The 25,115-nt window shown below is 44.6% G+C and overlaps 2 long non-coding RNA genes across 2 annotated transcripts; one reads left to right on the top strand and one right to left on the bottom strand.

The window, feature by feature from the left end:
* Positions 1-2: 2 nt before the first annotated feature.
* Positions 3-9,824, bottom strand: LOC144100624 (uncharacterized). Its single transcript, XR_013307765.1, has 3 exons — positions 9,742-9,824; positions 2,602-2,737; positions 3-39 (listed from the first exon to the last, which is right to left on the bottom strand). It is a non-coding gene; the product is annotated as an uncharacterized LOC144100624 (long non-coding RNA).
* Positions 9,825-13,396: 3,572 nt separating this feature from the next.
* Positions 13,397-21,686, top strand: LOC144115588 (uncharacterized). The gene is made up of 4 exons (XR_013311464.1): positions 13,397-13,746; positions 15,001-15,220; positions 18,365-18,468; positions 21,335-21,686. It is a non-coding gene; the product is annotated as an uncharacterized LOC144115588 (long non-coding RNA).
* Positions 21,687-25,115: the final 3,429 nt, after the last annotated feature.

The following is a 25,115-nucleotide window of genomic DNA, read 5'->3' as shown; positions in this document are numbered from 1 at the left end:
AAAGTCTTCTTCAACTTCCGTCCAGTCTCGAAGGAAAACCTGACGGAATAAAAACTTCGTATTCTGAAAACAACCAATCTCATTGGACAGCTGCCTAATCCGTTTTACATGGTATATAGAGAGAGGGTGGGCAGATGACTCTTGAGAATTACAGTGTAAACAAGGGAGGGGAAAGCCTCAGGATGCTTGGCAACATTTTGACTAGAGGACTTGTTTTCGTCTGGGTTTTTACTCCGAGGAGGAAGGCCTGATGAGGCGGAGGATGGTGTGAAGTGGGAAGGGTGTTAGGATGGGGAGGATGAATTTGTCCAGATATGATAGCTTCTAAAGAGGATTAACCGGTTGACCTGCAAAACTGTAGAAAGCAAAAAGAAAGGCCAGCTCAGTAGAAAGGAATCCAGGAGCCTGGAGCGTGGAGAGATAGCGAACATGGGCTGGGCTTGAAAGGCTGTGTGTCGAGCTGCGACAGGTGGCTTGGTATGACTAGCTGTGTTGACCTGAATAACTCAGATAAGAAATTAGTCAGCATGGCGGAACGAAATACTGAAGGGCAAAAAAAGGGGGAATTGAAGGAAAAAAGAAAATGGGGGTGAGTTCAGAGAATGCTCTAAAGGCTGGGGGGGTGGGGAGAAGGAATGCAAAATCCAAAGGTTCCTGAGAAATGATAGCAGGAGGTGCAGGGCATAAGTTAAAAGTAGATGGATAAATTGAACAAAGAGAAAAGGAGGGGGATAGAAAGGTGACTGATGTGGGAAAGGACAAGGAGGGACAGAGGGGTAGGGTGAAAGAAACGATGAAGTGGCATTATGAAGTACTGGGAAACGCTCTGACCATGTGCAAGACCTGCTTTAAGAATTATGCCAGTGCTGGAATGTACCTGAGAGATTCTAAGTTTCCTCTGGATTTGTTGATACCTGCTAGTTGTAGGGTTTGCAATTTATGGATCAGGAATGCTTCTCTGTATTTTATATCCCTTGCAGATTTGAAGCTGGACTGAAGATTGAACAGTTCATCGAAGTTATGCCCAAGTTACTGAGCTGACACAGCAAGGAATGTATAGAAGGCAGTGTCGGAACATTTTAATCAACATGGTCACAACTTCGATGAACATAACTGTTCATTCTTCAGTCAGGCTTCAAATATGCAAGGAATATAAAATACAGTGGCATTCCTAATCAACGAATTTAAAACTTGACAACCAGCAGGGACCAACATATCCAGAGAAAACTTAAAATTTCTCAGGTACATTCCGGCACTGCCATAATTCTTTAAACAGGTCTTGCACATGGTCAGAGCATTTCTCAGTACTTCATATATAACGCCGCTTTATCGTATCTTTCACCCTACTCCTCTGCCCAGACTTCTCTTTTTCACCTCAGTCACCTGTTTTTCTTCACCCCTTTTTTCTCTCTTCGTTCAATTTATTATCCTATTTTTAAACTTATGCCCTGCACCTCCTTCTGTCATTTCTCAGGAACCCTTGGCTTCCATATTCCTTTACCCCTCCCCTGTATTTCGTGCATTCTCTGAACTCTCCACCATTTTCTTTGTTCTTCAATTCCGTTTTTTTAGCCCTTCAGTCTTCTCTTCCATCATGCTGTGTATTTCCTTTATTTGAGTTTGTCAGGTCAACACAGCCAGTCATACCAAGCCACCTGTCACAGCCGGATACACAGACTTTCAAGCCCAGGCTTGCTATCTCTTCATGCTCCACACCCCCAGATGACTTTCTCCTGAGCTGGCCCTTCTCTTTCCACAGTTTCGGCCAATCCTCTTTAGCAGCCATAAAGCCAGGACAAGCCTCACCACCCTCGTCCCCCTCACTGGGCCTTCCTCATTGGAGTGAAGGTCCTATTTAAACCCCACGAATGATGAACGCTTTGCCTAGATGAAGACAAATCCTCTTGTCGAAACATTGACAAGCACCCCGAAGCTTTCCCCTCCCTTGTTCACTTTGTAATCCCTTTTACGTTTCAGTGCAGATCTATCAGTAATGACAATAATTAACTCATGCTTGACAGCACCTTCCTCTCATTCCACACTAGAAGGCTGGCAGCTTGGCTCTTAAGTGGTGATGGAAGATGTTTCTTGTTACCCAAAGCACACTTATCACAAGCAATGTCACTGCTAAGGGGAGCATGCTGCCTCGGCTAGTTGGTGCTTCAATGGAAAACTTATTCTTTGTGCCTACAGCTGGAATAGGCAAATGTGCGTTACACTGAACTCATACTGAAAAAAAAAATTTGAAATGCAAATTGTGTAGTTTTGCCCCCTTTCAGATGCTAAACCAGTATAGCAATGCAACTGCTTAACTGAAATTTTATAACCACTCAAATGGTGAGGATTATTAAATTACTAATTGATGTCCAACCCTGGTGCCTATATTGTCTTCCATGGGTCTTCAGTGCTGTATTTAAGATTCCCAACAGATGCAGACATATAGCCCCGTTCAAAAAAAAAAAACTGAACAACTAAACTTTAAAATTCAGGTACAAAATGGCAGCATAGCTCATGTACTGCACTTCAGCAAGCGGCAATTACTTATTTCTCCATTACTAGCACTTCTTCCATGCAAAGTACTACTTAACAGTGAAAACTTGCCTTTGCATTTTCCGAGGTACAGACGCCTTTTTCTTGAGCCTGTTTCACAACTTCAGAAAGTGTGCTTGCATTACCAATTTTTTTCACGGTGTGGTCACCACTCCAAAGTTTCAATGGTGGCATTGTTGTTATGTTCCTAGAATCACAAAAAAACAGATGGATGACACTGAAAAAAATATAGCCCACTCAGGCAGTAACCAGTTGCCATGATCACATTACTGACCACTGGCTTCCTATATCATATTAAAACTAATTTACACCTGCTGGCGTCTCAGTATGTGCAGTAGTAATCAGCTTCTAGGCAGAACTGTTGCAAGCACATTATTGAACATACTGGTGTGAATGCTTTTAAATGCATGTGAAATGACAGGGGGCTGAAGTCTAAGCAAAATAATGCATTTGCTGTCACAGTATGATTACCAGTTATCTACCAAACTTTCAGTACCCTAAATGGGCCAACAGCACTTCCTGTGAAAAAGCTCACCTCATGCCATTATAAGCAGGACACAAATTGCAAATCACGGTCAGCAACCCAGACAGGCAAAGTAGAACGGTGGGTTTAAAAATTAACATGAAGAAATCTAAAATAATGTTCCACTGTCTCAGGAAGAAACAACAGTTTACGGTAGGCAGCAAAGCATTGGAAGTGGCAAGGGGTTGCGTCTACTAAGGACAGGTAGTGACTGCAGATCCGGACCACTAGGGTGAATTAACTAGGAGAATAAGAATGGGGTAGGGTGAATCTGGCATAGTGATACTGCATGCCATAATCGAAATTTCCCTCAGGCTCAAAATTCCTCCTTTCAGGCCATTTTTCCCTGCAGCAACTTGAAAGCCCCGTCAAATTGGAAAAAGCGAGACAATTTTGGTTCTTAAAATTCCTTGAATCTCTGTGAAAATTCCCTTTTCACCATATTTTACTCCTCAAACTCCCAAAAAATTTGAAATTTCCCACAAAGGAACATCACTGATTTGGCATGTACTCTCAGGTCATGAATGGTAGTTCATCAGTATCCTCCAAGAGGAAAGTAGACAACAGCTGTATGAACCTACTGGGCAGAAACTTCGAGGCTATCAAAAAGGGTTCAACTTAATTTGAGCACAACACAGTGGGCCATTGAAAGGAAAATGATAGGTCTAGCGTTGAGGTAAAGGAAGAGAGCAGAGTGGGTGAGGGAACAAACGCGGGTTAATGACATCCTAGTCGAAATCAAGAGGAAGAAATCGGCATGGCCCGGGACGTGATGCGAAGGCAAGACAACCACTGGTCCTTTAAAAGTAGATCTAAGAGAGGGCAAGTATAGTAGGGGGTGGGAGAGTATCAGATAGGTGGATGAAGTTAGGAAGTTTGCAGGTGTAATGTGGCCACAACTGGCTCATGGCAAGGTAAATTGCAGGGATATGGGAGACGCCTTTGTACTGTAGTGGATGTAGTTAGGCCGCTGATGATGAAACTTCTGCGCTGCAGAAAATAAGTGTTTAACCTCACACTCACCACAGTTCATTGTCAATATAACTCGTTACCTGATAACAGCAGCATTAGAGAGCCTATGATTAGCATAACCATGAACACAAGATTGCATTTAAAACCATGGACAAAAGATTGCTTTTAAGATTAAACTCTTGTGCAGTATAGCCACCTTTAAATTAGAGAATCTCAAAACACAATCTTGATGCCCATGTTTCATATCATACAAATGAACTGGCTTGGCTGAGGTCGAACTTTTATAAAATGGTTTGGTTTGGTTTTGTGGCATTTAACATCCCAAAGCGGCTCCGGCTATGAGGGACGCTGTAGTGGAGGGCTCCAGAAATTTTGACCACGTGGGGTTCTTTAGCATGCACACTGACATCGCACGGTACACGGGCCTCTAGAATTTCGCCTCCATCTAAATTCGAATGGCGCGGCCGGGATCGAACCCGTGTCTTTCGGGTAGCAGCTGAACACCATAACCATGGAGCCACTGCAATGGCTTTTATGAAATGTCTGCTGGGGATGCAGTCAGCCAATTTGTTTTATGAAGGTTAACAACACACGAGCCCATTTTCTGTCCTATCGCCATCACACGTGAAACTGTGGAAGCAACAGTATGATGAAAAATAGGCAACAAGTACCAAACCACTGCAGCTTAATGCTAAACAAGTGAACTTAGTTTATTGTACAGAAAGGTAGTACGAAATGTTATCAACAATGAAAGGTACAATGGCAATATACAGAATGATTTTACACATTTTAGTCTTACATTTGAAGCTGCCCTTTCTAGCGCAGATGAACATACAGCAGACAAAATTATGAACACATAATGTGACTCATTTTCAGTTTCTAGAACTCAATTGCTAAAATATCTCTAACATATCAACAAAGCACAAAGGTTCATGAGAGTAGACAGCCTAAAAACAAAATGAAAAGAAACACAGCCTATCTCTTTGTCCAGAGTAAGAAAAGCACCGCTGGAAAGTACAACTACTGCCACTCATAGCTTTTCAGGAAATGAATAATTCAACCGTATCACAGAATCGCCATTAAAGCAGTATGGCTGGTATGGCATTCTGTCAACCAGGTTGCTCGGGCTGAGGCATACTGTTTCTTCAGTCGAATTTTGCAAAATATAAAACAAATGGCCCGGCACAAGCTCTGCAGGAGTGCAGTGCATCATTAACTGCATTTGACCACAGTTCTTTCTCAGAATGGCAACCACAAAACCAAACACAACATCAAATCGCGTTCCTGACACAAGGACATAATCATGAACTGTGTAAGTGAAACCTTCCAGAGAGGCTTTCTTTAACAACACAACACCCTCAAAAACTTGTTCCGGTAGCTTATTCTGCAATTCTGACTGCTCATGTTGGCTCATATCTACGAGCTCCCTGGGTGTGTAGAACAGGCCTCGTGCGTCAAGAAAGGCCTGGCAAAGCTGGTGCTGCTCGGCCAATGTCTTGGTGACATTTTTGTAGTTTCCAATAGAGCAAATGCACCTCTTGAAGTACTGATGTTTGGATTCAAATCGCAGTGTCCACACATGGCAAAGTGGGCCGAACTCTTGTATGAGCTCGCTGTAGTGAAGCATGAAATGATGCTTTGGTCTCAGTTTGTGGGCCGGGAACAGTGAACTTCGACATTCAATATACTCCTCAATTAAGACCTTCAGGTACGATACTTGGGCAGGCGTTATCCTGGGCGCCATTAGAAGGTCAACAATATGCATCAACAAGAGCGCAAGCTGCCAGACTGGGTCCTCTGAGTCAAAGACTTTAGTGCCCAAGTATACAGGTAGCAGCCTCAACAATGTCCAATTCTGGACTGCATGACCTGCGAGCTTGTCACCCTGTATAGGCACCTTTGCTGGCTTATTGCGCAAATCATGAGTAGCATATTTCAGAGTCAGAATCCTTGTGTTCAAGTGTTCCTATGTGAACCATGCTTTTTTCTTTACAAAGTACCTTATGTACAAAGCCAGATCATGGCGAACTACCCCTTCGAAAAGGTCGTGGCCTATGCAAGGTGGCAAGCCACAGCTGCACACGTGAAAGTGCTGTAGAGAGTGGAATGGTGAATCAGTGACCACACCATGATCACTTGTTCCTGCACTATCCTTTGCAAGGCATTCAATGGATTTACTGTAGTTTTCTGGAGTCCTTCTTTCCCCGACTACATAAGGTTGTTTGTCAAAGTCCGTGCGTGTGACCAGGCAGAACCGGCAGAAGTAAGCTGATGAACTGAAATTTTGGGTGAAGCCACCAATTGTATGGCTTCCAAGATTGTCGCCTATAATGAATTTCAAGCGTACTGTGTAATTTGATCAGCGTTCCATGTCTCTCTAGATGGACCAAGTCATTTATCAATGGCTGCAACACTGCAAACAATCCAAACTCTTTCACGTCTTTCTGGCGACAAAGCATCACTAGTTGCATGCTTTCCACCCGTGACCTGCAATGCAAAGGCAAATTGCCTAATGTCATGTATACACCTAGAAGCTTGAATTTTCCTTTTGCTGAGCCCAGTGGATTCGCTATTTCAAATTCATCCTGGTACAGGATTACCTGTACCTCATTTTCTGCAGCATGTCGGAAAGATCGACACAAGACATAGTCACTAAAGCAATCATCAGACACATCATGTTCTTTGCCAGGCACCACAGCCATCAAGAAATGTATCAGGCCTTCAATTGGCACATAATGGTACAAAGAGGCTGCGTTCTCTTTATTCAGGCCTAGAGAAATCTCCACTGGCCGCACAAAATGAAATTTTTCTTTGTAATAGTTGTGGCGGCAATGAGATGACCTAAGAGACATAGATGCAGCAATGTCGACTGCATCTGCTCTAAGCAATGACTGTATCCTATGAAACACGTCACCTGAAACAATTTTACCAATCTCTTTCGACACTATCTGCTGGCTTAGATTATGAAGGTTCTGCACCTCTTTCATGATATACTGCACTGTTTTTGCAGGCACGTGTAGTTGTGCTTCAAGTTTGAGGAGAAAGAGTGCGAAGTTATCTATGAAAAGTTTTTGCTCTGAGTGACTGCTGGTGCTTGGCTCCTGATCCGATCTACTGTCAGTAGAACAAAGATTTGAAGAACTGCTCTGAGCTACGGCTGTCGCAGGTTCTGCCTCCATCTCAATGTCCATGTTTACTACTTGGAGGCAATGTAAGGTGTCTCTGGCCTCTTGATGATACCTAGAAACGTGTGTTCTGAATGAACCAGCAGACTTTAACACACTGACACATCCCGGAAAAGGGCACACAACAGCACCTATTCCATTGTCCAGATGACCAGCAATGTGCGACACAATTTTGGTACGAGATGACTGGTGTCTCCTACATGACGGCACGGGACACACAAAACAGGCGTCGCTCAGTTCTGGTTCATGGTGTCGCTTTCTATGGTGCCTGAACAGATGGCTTCTGAAGCTTGCATAATTCTTCAGAACCACGGAACATGCATCGATGGGACACAGAGCACCATCCAAAACACTGCTGTGGTAGGTGAAGTGGTCAAAGTAGGCCACCAGTGTAGAAAAATTTCCTGAACACAGATTGCAAGATGCCATTCCACACAGGTGACAGAACTGGAATAAGAAAGAGCATTCGGACCCAATAAACCCACAAGTTGTTTAGTGCCATATCAGGCCACTTATTTCAAAAACTTCTAATGCTCATTTTCAAGTGTCTACAAATGATCCAAGTGTATGTCCCTGAATCTTGTTGATAGTTTGAGCCCTCAATTTGCTCTTGTCACTTCATCCTGATTGCCCACAACAAAATGTTTCAATGCACTGTGGATGCCATTTCTGCTGTTATGCAGCAGTCCTGCCTGGCTGTTTTTGTCCTGATTGCCAGGTCTGCTCTTGCTGCAATTAGTCAAGGTTGATGTGACCGTGTAACTTTTTTCGCACAGATTTTGCAGCTTCCTAAACCATCTAAACCACAGTATCCGAAACCACCAGGAAAGCAACTGATGAAATCAGCAAAGCGAGAGGCGCAGAACAATATTGCTCAATGCTGTTCTATACAGAAGCACATGCATACTGTCAAGTCACGGACGTAAAAGGAAAAACATTAATACTTTACGCAAGCCCGCAGTAATTATCTCATGCATGACCGACACCAGGCAAAGCTAGAAGGGAATCACGTGGGCCGGATTTCGTCATTTATTGTGGTTACTCACTAGTTGTTTACGTTACAGAAACTTGTGAGACACCTACTTCCACCAATACCTTTTTTTTATTACCAAATAATACACCCAACAATGCAACCGTTCACGGGACCACGAACCCCCTGTGTACGCGCAGGGATTTCGTTCCGCGGTTCGAGGAACGGAAATCGAAACAATGGACGCCAGCAACAATCCCCGCACAACCCTCGGAAACTGGCCGCCGTGACTGACAGCCCTCAAGTCAACACTCTCCCCACAACCCTTTCACTCCGTCACAAAGCCAAACCGGCCGCACTCCATCCTCAATCTTGCCCCTCCTCCTCCACCACGCACTTACTTGCACCTGTAACCAAATCTTCCCGTCACCCCTGAAAAAGGAGCCGAGCCCTCCGTAAACGTCTCAATTTGTATGTTACCGAACCCAACCAGACACAATTCAGTAGAAATGTTAATTTTACTTGTTGAGTTGCACTGGGACAGTAACGAACATAACAAGTAGCGCGCGACCGTAACCTATCAATGAAATCCGGCACGATTTTTTTTTTGCGCTCGCGACTTAGCAGCGTTAATGTACTTTTATTCCCGCATGCGTTATGATGCCGGTTGCGTTTTATGCACTGCGTCCATTGTAAGCGCTAACTGGACGCATTATAAAAAGCTTAAGACACACGGACGACGCGATCGAGTTTGATCCAGCATTGTTGCAGACGCGCGCCGGGAGCGAGTCGCCGCTACTGCCAAGCGGCACGAATACCGAGTCTCGTCGGCGAAAAATCAGCCGGCGGTCGTGCAAAGTCCATCGCCCTAATATTTCTTTTTTTTTTGTCCCAGGGTTCCGTTCGCACCATGCTGCTTAATGTTGTCCCCGCTCCCCGCGTCGTTGTGCACTCACGTTCAGGCACCACATGCATGCATTACATTGTATGCGGTGCGCCGCTTTTTGAAGCATGGCGCCGATGCGGGCAGCTTTGCGAAGCAATGATATGCTGCCACTCGCTGTTACAGGGACATGTGATGCGCCCGGGTGGAGTATTCAATTACTGTTTTAGCTTAGTATTCAATTTGTGCAACTTCCTATCGCTAAGAGGTGCGTTTGCTGCTTCAATCTGTAAACTTCGCAAAAAGGCGCGAAAACCGCCAGCTTCCCAAAAGGCGCGAAAATGCCGAGCATGGCAAAAGGCGCCAAAACCACGATGATCGCTTAGTGCAGCACAGGCACTCCAGCTCGCTGTTTTTGCACTCGCTTGAACAAAACAGATGCGCATAGATTGTTGCTACTAAATTCATTCAACGATGAGACATCCTTTATTAAAACTGCTGTTACTGGGCAAGATATATTGCTGTGAGCGGCGGGTATGAGTGCCCGTAATCCTAAGAAAGCACAAAGCGAACGAACTCATTGAAACCTCATCTGATGATACGAGAGGCTTGGCTAATTATGTGCACAACAACGAGTAAAGAATAAAATCTTGCTTACCTGTTTTCAAAAAGGATGACCTCTTTTTCCTCAGTCAGCGCTGCCAGTTCGTGTTCGACCAGCGGCTCAGTCGGCAACACTGCTGTCAGCGCCGCGCTCGGCACACCTCCACAAAATCCGGAACCGGAAGACTCCGTGCATGACTCCGCAAAAAATCGGTTTCTGTTTCGCTTTTGTGGTTTAATGTCACAAAGTGGCTCAGGCCAAGGACGCCGTAGTGGAGCTAGGGCTTCGAATAATATCGCACACTTAGATTTCTTTAACGTGCACTGACATCGCACAGCACACTGGCCTCTAGTCGCTTTGCCTGCATCGAAATGCGACCGCCGTGGCTGAGATAGAACCCGCGTCTTTCGGGTCATCAGCCGAGCAGCATATCCACTGGGCCACCGCAGTGGGAAATAAGAAGGGCTGAGTAAAGGGGCTGTGATAGGCGCACGCAGTAAACCAGCTGGGCCGGCTTGCACAAAACAAGGAAGAGAGTCTTGTTCCCAGTCTAGTCGTATTAGTGGTATATAACTTCTCTTGCTTTTGAGTAAAGGCGTGTAGCTGGTTCACTTTGTTGGTGGGCACCGCAAGCGCACCACGAACACAGCTTGATCACTCCGTGTTTTTGCCGGCAGTCGTGGCGCGCTTGGGGCGTCCACCAACAAAGTGAACCAGCTACACGCCTTTCTTTTTCTCAAAGTCTGGCCTGGAGAAAACTATAACGCCCGCTGCTCATGTAACGTAGGTGCTTTCGGCCCATTAAACCGCTCGTCATGTGCTGTGTACATTGTATATAATGGCGCGGTATGTCTATTGCTCGTTGTCAAATTAATGCACTATACGTGCATTCGACGGTTACATATGCTAGGTGCATGAACGCTAGTGTATGCCATTTGATCGGATTCATTTTAACTGGCAAACATTCTAGTAGAAATATATGTATACTTGATCCAATACCAGATTATTATTAGTTCTATATGGGTCCTGTTTGGATTCTATTGCTTTTTATTTGACTTTCCATACGACACAGAAATTTCAATCTGTACATTGTACCATTAGCGATTGGTCAAATAATCTATTGGGTGTGTTGGTCAAATAGCCTGTTAGCCGCCGCGATGGCTCAATGTTTATGGTCCTCGGCAGCTGACCCGAAAGAAGCGAATTCGATTCCGGCCGCGGCGGTCGCATTTCGATGAAGCTGAAATGCTAAGGCCCGTGTACTGTGCGATTTCAGTGCGCGTTAAAGAACCCCGGGTGGTCTAAATTTCAGAAGCCCTTGACTACGGCGTCCCTCATAGCCTGAGTCGCTTTGGGACGGTAAACCCTATAAAAACAAACCATGGCCGCCGCGGTGGCTCAGTGGTTAGCTCGGCTGCTGACACAAAAGACGCGGATTCGATCCCGGCGGCGGCGGTCGAATTTCAGTGGAGGCGAAATTTTAGAGGCTCGTGTACTGTGCGATATCAGTGCACGTTAAAGAACCCCAGGTGGTCGAAATTTCCGGAGCCCTTCACTACGCGGTCTCTTATTGCCTGAGTCGCTTTGGCCCTTTGAACCCTCATAAACCATAAAACCGAACCAAATAACCAGTAGGCGCTGGTGCTATTGGTCGGTTACAGATATTTATTTTACAGGGCATATTTGAACAACGCAACTGCTCATCTCTGTGGACATGCGTGAACGCATAAATGTCCCTTTAATACGCGGTAAAAAAACTCTGTCGGTCTTTTTTGCCTGCACTGGCTGCACAGCTGCCAAATGCAAGACTAATTGTCATTTTTGAACAATGTACCGAAGATGCATTGAATACTACAACCTCATATCCCTCTGACAAGATGTGGTATGCAAACTGCAGTTTTTCACCGCACTTCTCGTCGGTGTAGGTAGCAGATGAGAAAAGAACAGGTGCTGTTTCAAACGGGCGACGCGAGCTTCAAGCGAAAGCCACAGTGGGCAACGTTATCGAGATGCATGCAGGTAAAACACATACACTGTTTTGTCGAACGTTTTCTGTTCTGGTTACACTGCAATTTAGTCTCCTGGGCGGCGCAAGCTGCAGCGCAATACAAAAGATAAAGCAGTTATAATTCATCCATGGTATAGCTCTATGAGTTCATCCACCATCTATCCACCCATCCAACACTTCCTGTTTGAAGACCATACCATCGCCCACTACTGGACTTCATAGGATCAGCTAACCTTTCTCCATTACTTTACTCTTTACAGCATCTTTCAACACACACACACACACACACACACACACACACACACACACACACACACACACACACACACACACACACACACACACACACACACACACACACACACACACACACACACACACACACACACACACACACACACACACACACACACACACACACACACACACACACACACACACACGCACACGCACACACACACACACACACACACACACACACACACACACACACACACACACACACACACACACACACACACACACACACGCGCGCGCGCGCGCGCGCGCGCACACGCACACGCACACATATATATTTGTTTGAAGAGCCCGCGTGTTTCAAGCTAAAGCAATTACTCATGGAAAAAAACGAGAAGCATCGAAAGCTGGCGCGATTTTTGTGTTAACTTCGCGATGCCTTCACTTTTCTCTCAAAATTACTTCCTTTCTGATTATTTCTTTAAAATTTAGTTATTCAAACCACACCGCTTTGTTTCCTTGATTTTCATTCCGATTTCCTCAAGATCTCTCAAAATTCGTGATTTTTCCCCTAAGATTCCTCTATACTTATGAGCCGCTTGAGACAAACCTGGATGAGTTTTTTCCTGTTTGGATCTGCACCAAACCCTGGCCAATCCCCCACCGTGGGTATACATATATATGCCATCGTATTTGAGGCAAGCGAAAGAGATGGCCTCTGCGCGGACTGCGGCGCGCTGGAGACAGTTTTTTTTTTATTCGAGAAGTGTGCCATGAGGCTGGAGACAGTTTATCATCTGCTGTGTGAGTGCTCCGCATCCTCGAGCGCGTGAACCGCCCTGCGCGCGGCTTATGGAGAGCTGCGGCTTCCGTTCGCCATCGCGGGTTAGCTGCTTTTCTTCGCCACCTCTGCCTGCAGATCGCGCAGCGCCCTTCGCCACCTGGTCCGCTACATCGATGAAGCGGCCATCTGCGGCCGCTTTTGATCACCCACCGAAGCCGTGCGCCACTACTAGTGCTGTGTGAGCGCACCGCCAGCAACGCTACGCGCGCCCAAACGGGTTCCTTGCTTCCTCCCTGCCCCCTCTCTGCTCATTCTTTTCTACCCACTCCCCGCGCGGCTCAGTAGCGGTGTACCCCTGCAAAAGGAGGCAGTTACCGGGCTGCGCCCCCCCCCCCTCTTTCTCTACGTACCCGGTGCTCGACCGTTCCCCACGACCATTAATAACCTCTTCAAACAACAACCGAACACAGCGCGGAATGCTTCGCATGCCGCGCTGCGTTATCAAAACCATCGCGACACGCGTCGAGAGAGAGAGAGAGAGAGGGGGGGGGGGGGACTTTATTTACATCGACATGGACCTCGGGCCAGGGGCTCAGCCAGAGGGATTGTCTCCCTCTTGTCGGCCCTGCAGCGCCGTGACCGCAGAGCGTCGTCTACACGGGCGCAAACCTTTTCAAATGCCGCGCGTTTCCGGAAGCGTTTCGGAGCTAGTATCGCCATCAGCACCATTAGTCAAAAGTAGCCACTCCAAAGACTAGCCAGTACCATCAAGAGCGGCGGGCAGGAACATTTTTTTTTTCCTCCATGGTCAGGATGGCGGGAAGGACTGGTGTTTGCTAATACGGAGCTGTAGTGTTCTTGCGCTAATTCGTTTTTGTTTTTTAAATGACCTAAAAGTCGTCATCAGTATGAATGGTTTTAGAGCATTTTGTCCGAAAGATCTGCGTGGGTTTGAATGGACTATGTGGTACGACATCCGGCAACGCAGAGCAAAGCCGCTTCCACAAGGCACGGGTCCTGCGGCTGTTCGGTGAGTAAAAATAAACGCCTCTGTCTTTTTGTTTCCTCGTATTGTGCAAGAACAATGTACTGTATTACGCGCATTTTTCTAATATGCTGAAGTTCAATGGAATCATGACAGCTGATTTTGAGCTAACGCTAGGGCAGCCGAACGGCGCAGCAAGTGGGCACCGATGCTGGCTGTGTAGTCTGGCCGTGACGACCGCCGCAACTCAAAATCCAGCTACTCCCCACCTCGGTCAGAATTTTGGCTCACCTTTACATCGGCGTTTGAAATAGGCTTTATTGTCTTGCCAGTTCTTGGTGCTTCTTTGTTGTGCCTCATAATTGTCATCGCACGCTGGGAGAAAGAAATTGAGCTACAGCTCCCATTGCTCGGTTCTTCCATGGCAAGGACAGCTGCTTGCGTGCGTGCAAAGTAAATTTTCTTCCTGTGAGATACTGTGAGGTAGAGTGCGCGTTTCTGATCTCGTACAGCAAATGCTACAGGTGTTATATAGATGCTGATTACAATGCTGTCTTTGCATCATGAATGAGCAGTGTGGCAACCGCAGGAGTGATCTGGCGGGGAACGATAAAAGAAATTTTGCGAATATTTCTGTATAAACGCACCATTTTTAGTACGCTTAAAAAAAACAACTACTGGGTCTAGTGGAGACCATATGCTTGTGCGGCAGTCTTCAGGTGCTTCTGTACCATATGTCTGACAACATGCATTGTGTGGCAGCCGTGTTTGGCTGCTCATTTGTGCACACTTCAATGTTTTCTGATGCGTTGCTCAAAGCCTGTCATGATGTCTTGTGACTCTGCGGTCTTGTCTAATTGCACTTGAGCTGCCTCCTTTATTTCAAGGCTATTGACCGCAGTGGTCTTATTACTGCCAACCTAAGCTCGAGCACGTATAGGCTAAGGCTCCCAGTGCCCAGCCATTATAGGAGGTCCTGCTAGTGTAGGTTACTGCTGTCCCAAGCAACTTCCCAGACAACATGAATAGGTGTGCCACTGAGCAGCAGGTCTGGTTACGTTAGCTTCTAACTGGCAACACCTCTGGTTACCACAAGTGTCCTTACCCAAATGCTTCGCACTTGCTCATTGTTTCGAGGAATAGTGTCATCAGTGCTCATTGAATGAGACAGTGGTTGTGTGTCCTTTCGTGTGCGCACCTTGGCTAAATGTGCATTCTTTGAGAGCGGTCAGCGTCCAAGTGGCCCACAAACACTTGCATGTTTCATTGAGTGTTTACCCGCCGGTTTCGGATGCACAGGACAATTCCACAGTTGGCCCCATACAACCTGACGTGATCAGCGGATCCAACAGCCTCGGGGCAGTAGCGATGGCACTCGGTTTTTGCCAACCCGGCGAGCCACCGCAATGGAAGCTGGTTGAGCGAACCAAGCGGCGTTTGGAACATTGGTGGCGCACACGACACGGTCACGCTCCTTGAAGGCTCAGGGAGTCCAAAACGTGCCACGGGCATGTATTAGGTGTTTTTATTCTTTAATGTTTTGTTTTGTTACCTTCTTGGCTTGATCAAATCATATTGTATTCTCCAGCAAGTATCTGGATGGTCACCTGGGCTAAAAGCTATACGAACAGCTTGACGAAGGCCCAGGAAACCATTACATGGCAGCAGCAGACAGAACGAAATAACAATTAATGAACAATACAGAAGTGGTCATCAATAAATAAATAGAAAGCTGTCGATCTCCGGATACAAAGGGATAGCCAGCATCATCATCATCATCATTGTGAAAATATGCCAACAGTGACAGTGCCTTTCTGGAAAATTTAGCATTTTGCGCTGTGGAGGAAAACATCACATCGCTCTGTGAATTCTTTTCTGGCTTTGTTAAAAATGCACAGCTGCTCTTTAAACTTTCGAATTCTTACGTGCAGTTTAAGTCACCAAGGACTCAGAATGTTGCTGATATCAAAGAGGTGCTTCCTGGGCATCATTGTCACTTTGGCCTGGAGGTGGAATTGTGGGATCTGCTTCTCAGCGCCGCACACTTGCCACATGTAGCCAGCCTATCGTTTAATGTTGATGGGCTGCCCCTGTCAAACAGCTCGTGACAGCAGTTGTGGCCACCACTGTTTAGTACATTTCAGTAACTTTCACATGCTTGTGCTATTTGTAGTTTGTGCATATGATAGTGCTTCAACGCCCAGCGATGCTGACTTATTTGTTTATCCTTTTGACTGTGAGTTGGGACTGTTGAATGAAAAGACATCAGCAGAATTCCATGTATGCATGGGTACTGTCAGCATCAAATGTGAACAGGCTAACTTGATCTTGAAAAGAGCACAGATAATAGCTCCTGGTGATGACATCTAGTGTTTATTAACGTTTTCACTCAGGCCTCTTCACATCACTGAAGCCAAAATCAAGTGTGCTATAATTCAGTCTCCCTAAACTCCCATTTTTCTAACAGCCCTTCGAATGGCTGCGGCTGCGGCTTTTCCTGTTTCCTTTATACTTTTTTTTTATTTCCTTTGGTTTTTTGCTGTGAAAAATTCTTTCTTGATAAATTTTTTTCCATTTCTAATTGGATTAAACCTGTTATGCATAGTTTGCTCTGACGTCAGAGCGACCGCTATCTTTTGGTCCAGAAAGCGCTATGAAAGCCTGGGCGTTTCCCTAATCAGTATATTGCCAACCAGTTCCTGCATACACTCTGGGAGCTAGCCTGCACACCCAAAGATGGCATCCATGACGTCACATACAATCTATCTGTACTTATTGGCACAGGCCAGAACGCCTTTATTCTTGAGTCTTCTGTATTAGTCCTACCACAGTATGAGTACAGGTCATTGTGCTAAGATCAGCCTTAGATGTTGGCTCACTCCATCAGAATTCTCCTTGCTACTCATAGCTAGGTTATATGTTACCTAGGAAGGTGTCCTTGCTTTTTCTCATGTCGCGTGCATTTTTACCGTTCACAAAATTTTTTTACTAAACATTTGTCATTCAAACAGTGTAGGTTTGCCAGTTCTCAGGTATTGTGGAGGTGTGAACGCCGAGTCATACAAAAGGAGGATACTGTGTACCGTCATGACAGACAAGCTGGCATCACTATTTTCTTGGTATGGGAAGATGGGAAAGCATGCCTTTAGGTACTTCATTCTGTTGAAGTGCATTGTTAGTAAGTTCTGTGAAATCACGGTCCTCAAGGGAAAAAAAAAATATTTGTTTCTATTTGGCATACTATGTGAAGCTGTGCAGTATTGCTATGGGCTGATGTGTGCAGTTCTTATAGGGATTCAGGGCAGGGTGCTTTAGTCCATTTCCACTGTCTGCTTCACACCTTTATCGTTATTACAGCTGGGTACCTTGAGCATTGCCTTCTGTTACACATGGGCTCCGCTGCTATCACTGCAAGGAATTTTGTGATAGTACTTAGGCATGTTGGTGTGCAAGTAATGATAGAGAATAGCCTGATGGGCATTTAATAGTATGAATGCAGGACATATGGCAAATACACATCTAAGCAAAAAATGCGGTGGTCATATTAGAAACGTCAGTCATTGTAAAAGTTCTAAGACGGACAAGAAACCAAAACAGAGCTCTGTAGCAACAATGAAACAAAAATACACTGTGATACAAAAAAAAGATAAAAGAAGTATCATTTGAGAAGATGTTTCCATAGTTAACCTTGAAAGGGTCAGAGGTGTCTTGAGGTATGCCTGTGATTACTAATATTCTTATACAATGTGCATTAAGGTGATCTACTGCAAAAAAAAAACACAATACTCTGTGGATGTACGAGATTCACGTTTTGGGCCTCTGCTTTTCATATGAATTGCCTCGGAAGCAGTGAAATTTTATGGGTGGTTCCTGGCTCTTCATGAATTCTGCGCACTGTTGTGGCACCTCACAAGACAACAGTAATGACTTCCAGAATTCTGTGAAAATGAAGAAATCGATGCCATTGTCAAAAGTAAAAAGAATATTACATTCAAAGCGCGTTAATCCGGCTAAATACGTCTCTGCATTCCATACAATTTCGCCTATAGTGAGGCAGCGCTGTTGTCGTGCTGGCAAACTTGAGCTCAGGTTTGCTATAAGACAAAGGCATGAAGAGGAAGTGAGCAGGATGGGTGCTTTCTTTTTCATGTATTTGTTATATCAGCATTTCTTTTATTTTTCAAACAGGTAATGAACCAAATAGGTCAACAGTATATCTTGCTGAAGTATCTAGGAGCATGCTGAGGTCACTTATGTTCGCCATTCCTAGTTTCTGCGTGTATATATGAAAGTCATAAAGTCAGGCGTCTTGATATGAGAATGCGTGAATGTTGACTTCCTTAAAGTAAGCCTATGGAACGGGCCATTTGCACAATATTTTCAACATTTACTACAACCAGTGTGAACTTTGTTCAGTGAAATGTGTAGGTCAGGGGTTGCTTCCAGAGATCACAGCATGGGCAGTGTACATTGATGCTCAACCTTTACATCTGCAAGAAAATGTGAACTCATGTGAAAATCATTTGTTTTGTTATATCTATAACCGTTGTTAAACAACAAACCTTTGTTGGCGCTAGTACCAGACCAGCTGCTTTATCATTTTAGCAACAAAACTCTTATGAAAAAGCCAAAATCTGCCGGCAAATTTTCTTTTCTCTTTCAGATGCTGCCAAAGGGGTGTACAACTGCAGTGACATTGCTGCTGCGATTGTTATCAAAGAATGGCTGTGCCACACCCCTGCAAGGTAGCGAGAGGATTTGGGAAAGGTGGGTTCAGTGAAGCTCTCCTGGGTGTTTATCAGTAGCAAGTGGTAGTTATATGCTCATAAATAGGCTGAATTTAACTGTGCCCTGTTTTAAAAAGAGCTAGTTGGTAGATTTTATTTTTACCTCCAGCTTGAAGAATATGGAACAAGCACAACAAAACACACGAAGCACAATGCCATCATTACATTACACTGTAACATACAGTTCATGCATGGTAGGTCAATGTTGGTAGGTGGGAAATGGTTCATGTGGTCGATGGCTGGTGTCATTTACTTTAACATATAGCATTTGCCAGGTGGAACTTTCTTTGTCTTTCAAGGCTGTGGACATGGTACTGACAAAGTAATATTCATGGCCAGGGCATTCATGAGCTACATCACTCCATGCTGCATTTCTGGCCACTTTCCTATTTGCCTTAGATAATGCATGCATACACCTGACCTCCCAAATTTAGGTCTAACAGGAGCCAACAACACATTTTCAATAGGAATTTTCAGAGCCCCAACCACATTAGTGCATGTATATGAACTATCCTTGCCTTTACTGGCACAGTAAGCCTGCCAGCTACCAAGTACCGAAGTGTTCTGACACTGGGCATTGAGCACGTCATCCCTTTCTCTCCCTTCAATGTTTGCCCGTTACGTACCATATGTTACACTGCAGTGTAATGAAATTATTTGATGCAGTGCTGTGACTCTCACTTTTTGTACTTGTCCAGTCTATCTAAAAGTGATGCCCTGCTGAAGTGCTGTAATATAATTCCGCTGCCACTCTGAGACTGTGGCAGTTGTTCAGAAAACTGACTGATTTCCTGAAGAATGCCAAAAGCAAAAACCACCGAAACCAAGGGGGAATTTTCCGTTGTTCGTTTTTAAAATTATTTGTGGGTTTTATCAGTGGGAAATTTATAGTGCAATTAATTTGGTTTAAACATCATTCATTACAAAGTAGAAGAAAAAACCACACGCTGTCAAGGGAACATGAACCCATGACCTCTAAGTTATGCATCCTGTGCTGTACCAACTCGGTAACAGTGACGGCTTTCCAATCTTTTACTTTTGGGGTATTTATGTTGCATGCGATCTAACTTTGAGAATGATCACCAGCACATCCTCGTCCATAGCAGCGGACATAGTGCGGCCTGTATTACCGCGGGTGTCGCATGGAACGATTCTTTACCTGAGTTGAAATTTTCATCTGGGCACACATCTGAAGTTCAGAGCAGTATCTTCATTATGTTCATGTATGAAATCATTAACGTTTTCACTGTGGCAATGATTTTTGGAGACATAATGCGTGTACTTCATGGCCCACCTGTGGCCCACCCTTAAATTTTCTTGGGTGTGGTGTGACCCACCAGTGAGGCTTTGACAAAGCTGACTTATTGGAACCAACAGCAGAAGTCGCAAACCTGGCATATGGATTTTTCTCAGGCGCTTTGAAAAATGTGAGCTGTCCCAGAGCTTCATCACGCCACTCTATTCGTGCCATGCAGTGGGAATGCACGTGACCTACTGATGATCCATGACGCTGTGAACGTGTATTTACCCTTCTTTACAGGCCCGTTGGCTATTATTTAAGTTAGCATAAAATTCTGAACAGTGCATTAGTAACCAAAATAAGCAATAAAAAGGGAAAAAATACATGGTAAATAATATGTGAACACATGATCACTGTACAGAAGAGCATAAGAAACGACATGGAAATAATGTAATAAAATGTGCGACACAGGGTAAAACTAGAATGCACATGGAATGTACTATCATTGCGTGATATAGCACGGTTAAGGCAGACAAATCAGAGAAAAAAGGGAAATTGGAAGCATAATAGGTACACAGAAGTTAAAAAATCAAAACTGCACTTAACAGCCGCATCCAAATAAACAAAAACAGAGATGGGTACAGAGGCGTGCTAAATGACGGCTTCAGTGAAAGGTGATGGAGCGTATCTAGATTAAACAGAGAAACGATGTTTTTTTTTCAGGGTGTTCCAGAATCTGATGGCTCATGAAAGTGCTAATGAATTGAAAGCTAATGTTTCACAATATATCCTTGTAAAACTGAGGTGATTGTGCAGTCTTTGGGTATGTGGGATGGAACATGGAGGTGAAATGAACTTGGTCTATTGAAGTGTACATACTTGTGAAATATTGTTGGGAGAGTGATGTCATGGCATGTGCTTGAAGATTGCAGTGAAAGATCAGTTTTAATCTGTGTGGTGCTTGAATGGTGTAGTTAGTTTTGTGAAATGAATCGTGCTGTTGTATTTTGATGGATTCTAACATTATTTGTCATTGGTGTCATGCAGAAAGCATTTTTATTAAATTTGCATAGAGGGAATTACGTTTCTTGCTTACCACTACAATACCCTTGCTCTTCTTGATTCATTGTCCCAAAGCTCTGATTTTGCAGTCTTTGCAGGCCTTATAGGGTCAGCAGGAAAGTCTGAAAACATGTCGCTACTGATTAAAATCAAGCCCTTCACCAAGTTATCAGCCTCTTATGTATGCTAAGAATGAACTATTTAGTTAGATCTTTTTGTACATTCTGAAAAAAAGGGGCGAAAATAAAGATAATTTAAGACTTGTATATTGTGAAACATATTGAACTGCCGTGGTGGCTCAGTGGTTATGACACTCAGCTGCTGACCCAAATGGCACGGGCTCGATCCCGGCCGCAGCGGATGCATTTCGGTGGAGGCGAAATTCTAGAGGCCAGCGTACTGTGCGATGTCAGTGCATGTTAAAGAACCCCAGGTGGTCGAAATTTTTGGAGGCCTTACTACGGCGTCCCTCATAGCCTGAGTTGCTTTGGGATGTTAAACCCCCATAAACCAAACCTAATCTGCTTTCTGTTTCTGTATTTAGCTTATGCAGGCCAGCACCCAATTACACAAGCCCAAGGTCAACTGAGTCGACTTTCTATGACTTCCCAGGCCAGGCCACGTCTTATCGTGTGTGCAGCTGTGCCCCGTCTGGAAGCCCACCTCTTGTAGTGTGTATATGCACTCCATGTTTGAGCCCACATCTTATCGTGTATGTGTTGGCCATGTGTGAGACCATATATCATCGCCTGTTTGTGCCTTACGTGTGTGCCTGAAAATCGCACCAATGATGCAGTGATACTAAATGAATCAGTTTCTTAATTTTTTTGCTTGCTTGATGTATAAAATGTTTTTAAAAAGGGCTACATAATTCCAAAATGGTGATTTAATGATTATTTTATGGTGAGTGTGGTGCTTTTCTGTGTCACTGATTTATTATGGACTGTTGTGAAGACAGCAAGCTCTCTCTTTGTGTCGTCATGTGTAATATTTTTATTTTGTATGGTTTTATTGCAGAATGTTCTGAAATTTTGTTGTTAATGTCTCAGTTTTGTTTTTGAACCGCTTTGTGCAGAGAGTTAATCATTCAAGAGTTTTGTAATGTACAGTAAAACCTCGTTGACATGTTTTTAAAAATCTGCGAGAAGAAAATGTATCTGGGAAAAGGTATGATCCAAACTACCAAACTTTGAGAAATGTAACTGCTGAATGAGGTACAAAGACATTTATCGACAATTTCACTTCATAAAAAATCAATTCATAGCACAGAATCTGAACAAATCCATTTCTAGTGCTCGCAGAATTCAGCCCACGCTCGTGCTCTATTAAGCGGGGAAGTAACTTCGTAACGCATCTGGTCCGTCGACGGCAATGACGAAAGTAACCAAAATATTCTTGTCGTTTTTAGATGCTTCGCCTCTTTGCAAATAAATACTGCGGAGAAGCCACCGCGGCGGCTGATTGTTGTAGAGTTTCTAAGCGCATCACTGTAGTTAGTAGATGCTTCGTCCCCTTGCCCTTACGCAGCCGCGAAGAAACCTCGGCGTTCTCTTCATGTCACATCCCCGCAAGAACGGCTGTCTCGAATGGTAGCGCGCCGTTTTTATTTTTGTTGGTGGTGGCGGTGGTAGTGGTGGTGGTGGTTGTGCTTCGCCACCTTGCACTTAAGAATAGCAGGGAAGCCATTACTGCGGGTGACTGCCGCTGCATTTCAGCTTTTCATGTCGCATGCCCTCATGTTCGGCCCACTTGTATCTTTTTAACATGGGCATTTGGTCGATAAACGTATTATACGACCACAATTTGTCAAAATTTTAAACGCAGTAGCCGGAAAACTGTGTTATCCGGGAATGTATTAACCAGGAGAAATAGTCACTATATGGGACATTTTAAAGGTTTGTGATTTTGAGCGTGCGAACCGCGAAAACATGTGAACTGGGAAAGTATCAAGGAGGTTTTACTGTATTTCCTTTTCTTGATGAGTTTTTCAAGCCACTCTTCTAGTTATTTTTCTAGCCATTTTTTACAGTTCTAACCTTAACAAAAGTTATAAGCAGTATGCACGATTCATGTCAAAGTATTTTTCCAATTACTAGTTACAGTATTTGCTTCTTTTGTTGGATGAGGTTCAATAAAAAGTTGTGATAGCAACTCAAACTGATGAACTTCAATTATTTTGCGGGTGGACACCATTTTAAGTCATGCTTCAGCGCTGCCATGTTGTGCATGAAATTGTTTACAGTCGGCATTTTAGGATTAAAATTTTAAAAGCAGCGGGGCCTCTATCTTAACTTGCACTCATTTGCAAAACAATCCTTTCAGCTGATCAGGTGTAACCAAAAGGGACATTTTCAAATGGGATGCAAGTTGCTGTACAAGCTCTAACTTGTGTGCTTTATAAAGAGCTTCCAAGATGAAAACATACAGCAGAAACCATGAGTGTTGCCAATATGGGTAGTTGTCAGCTACTGGCCATTGTTATGGCCTTCAGGGTCAAATGAAAATGCGGGTCCTTGCCTAGAGTCAGCTACAGGATATATAGCCAGTGAGCATCTTTTGGCTTAGACTCGATGTCTAATAAAGGTTCACGAACATAGTCCATGGTATACAAGCCAGATTGCAGTTCTGGATGAGCTTTTGATAATCTATACTGCACATTGATACAGTGTCAGCCAGACATATCTGGCAATCCACTATAGTTATTAGTGCGTCTGGTGGTACAGAGCGCAAATGGATTCAACCGTTTTGTATTAAGTTTTGCTACCTGATTATGACGCCTAGTCCGCGGACCAATGGTGCGTCATGTAAAAGTGGCGTCACATCATGAGCATCTTTGTTTTGTTTTTGCTGCCTTTAAGCAAGTTATTAGTTTTTTTGGTGGTACAAAATGCCGATGGGGTCAACAGTCGTGTTGTGTCAAGTTTTGCTGCCTAATATAATGTTTTAAGTTTTATCCCCTGCAACAACTACGGTGGAACACGGGCATTTCCTTCAATACTTGACTGTAGTACGGTCTGTCCATACGTTTCTTTCAAAACAGATATGGTTCAGTTTCTAAAACGTACAAAGTGTATGTTTTAGGTACGGAAATTTTTTACAGTGTACGCTGGCCGATAGATGTGACTACGGGGAGATAAAAAAAGCGGATTATTCTTGATCGACCGTTTCGTAGTTGGACTACGAGACGCAAAGTTGCCCGAAGCTTATCGAATGGATGCGATGCTGGGACAGGCTGGTTGCTCACTGGTGCAGTCAGTTTATTTTTCCGAACTCGACGCGAACTCTGGTTTCAACCAAGTGAGGTTAGCAAGGAACTGTGAACTGCTCACAACATTCAATACTCTTTTTGGCCGTTATTGCTGTGAGAGGCTGCCATTTGGCGTAACTTTGGCTCCGGAGTATTTTCAAAGACAAATGTGTGATATTCTTGATGGAATTCCGGGGGTCATGAACTTAAAGGGCAAGTGAACAGGTTTAAGAATTCGATGAGTTTTAACCAGCCGAATGTTTGGAACTTGTAGGTAAAGCATGCGAAATCTTTTTCCGCCAGCATTTGAAACGGAGCGTAACCGCCGACTAAAGTGGCGTCAGTGTTCAGACTTCTCTGCCGTGCACAGCGACAGGCAGAGGCCGCAGTGGTCACGTCACGTATAGCGGCAATATGTTCCCAGCGAAGAAACGGTTGTTTCAAGGAAGAAAACGAATGCCGTCGAAGGTGAAGCTCACGAAGCGTTGTGCATCGGAAGACGCAGGGCATCATGCAGACAAATGCAGCGCACATCTGGTTTCTCCAGCAATGACGTCACCATGAGTTTCCCCGCGCGCCTTCATCGCACAAAGGAGAAGCCTGAGCACCATCTAGGTTAGAATGAACTAGATGATAGTTCACCGTAGTTGAGGCTTTAATTGGTCAGTACGTCACAATTTTAAATGCTAGCGCAAAACTACTTCGTATGCTTTACCACGGCCGGTCTCGAGGGGAGCGCGCGCTTCTCCTTACGGCCTTCGCAATGGGGTCTGTTTCCGCCTCCCGCCGCACCTCGGTGGGGTCGCCACTGCCCCACCGCTCCGCCACTGAGACTGCCGTTCACAAGGAAGGAGAATAACGCGCGCTCGCTCCCAGTTCGGCCTGCGTCAGTGGTAACCGTCAAGCCTTTATATTTTTACCTCTTTACGCAAAGGCCGCGTAGTCAGCCCCTTTGCCACGGGAGAAATTTGAAACAACGGATTAACGATTGCGCGCTCTCTCCTTTAGCCCGACTGTGTATGGTCGAACGCATTGCTTCGAGCACGGACGTCAACACGTTCTACCCTTATATTTGGCT

This window comes from Amblyomma americanum, chromosome 1 (genome assembly GCF_052857255.1).
Source record: "Amblyomma americanum isolate KBUSLIRL-KWMA chromosome 1, ASM5285725v1, whole genome shotgun sequence".
NCBI classification, from domain to species: domain Eukaryota; kingdom Metazoa; phylum Arthropoda; class Arachnida; order Ixodida; family Ixodidae; genus Amblyomma; species Amblyomma americanum.
The sequence above is the reverse complement of the archived record's forward strand: the minus strand, read 5'-3'. Positions and strand labels throughout refer to the sequence as shown.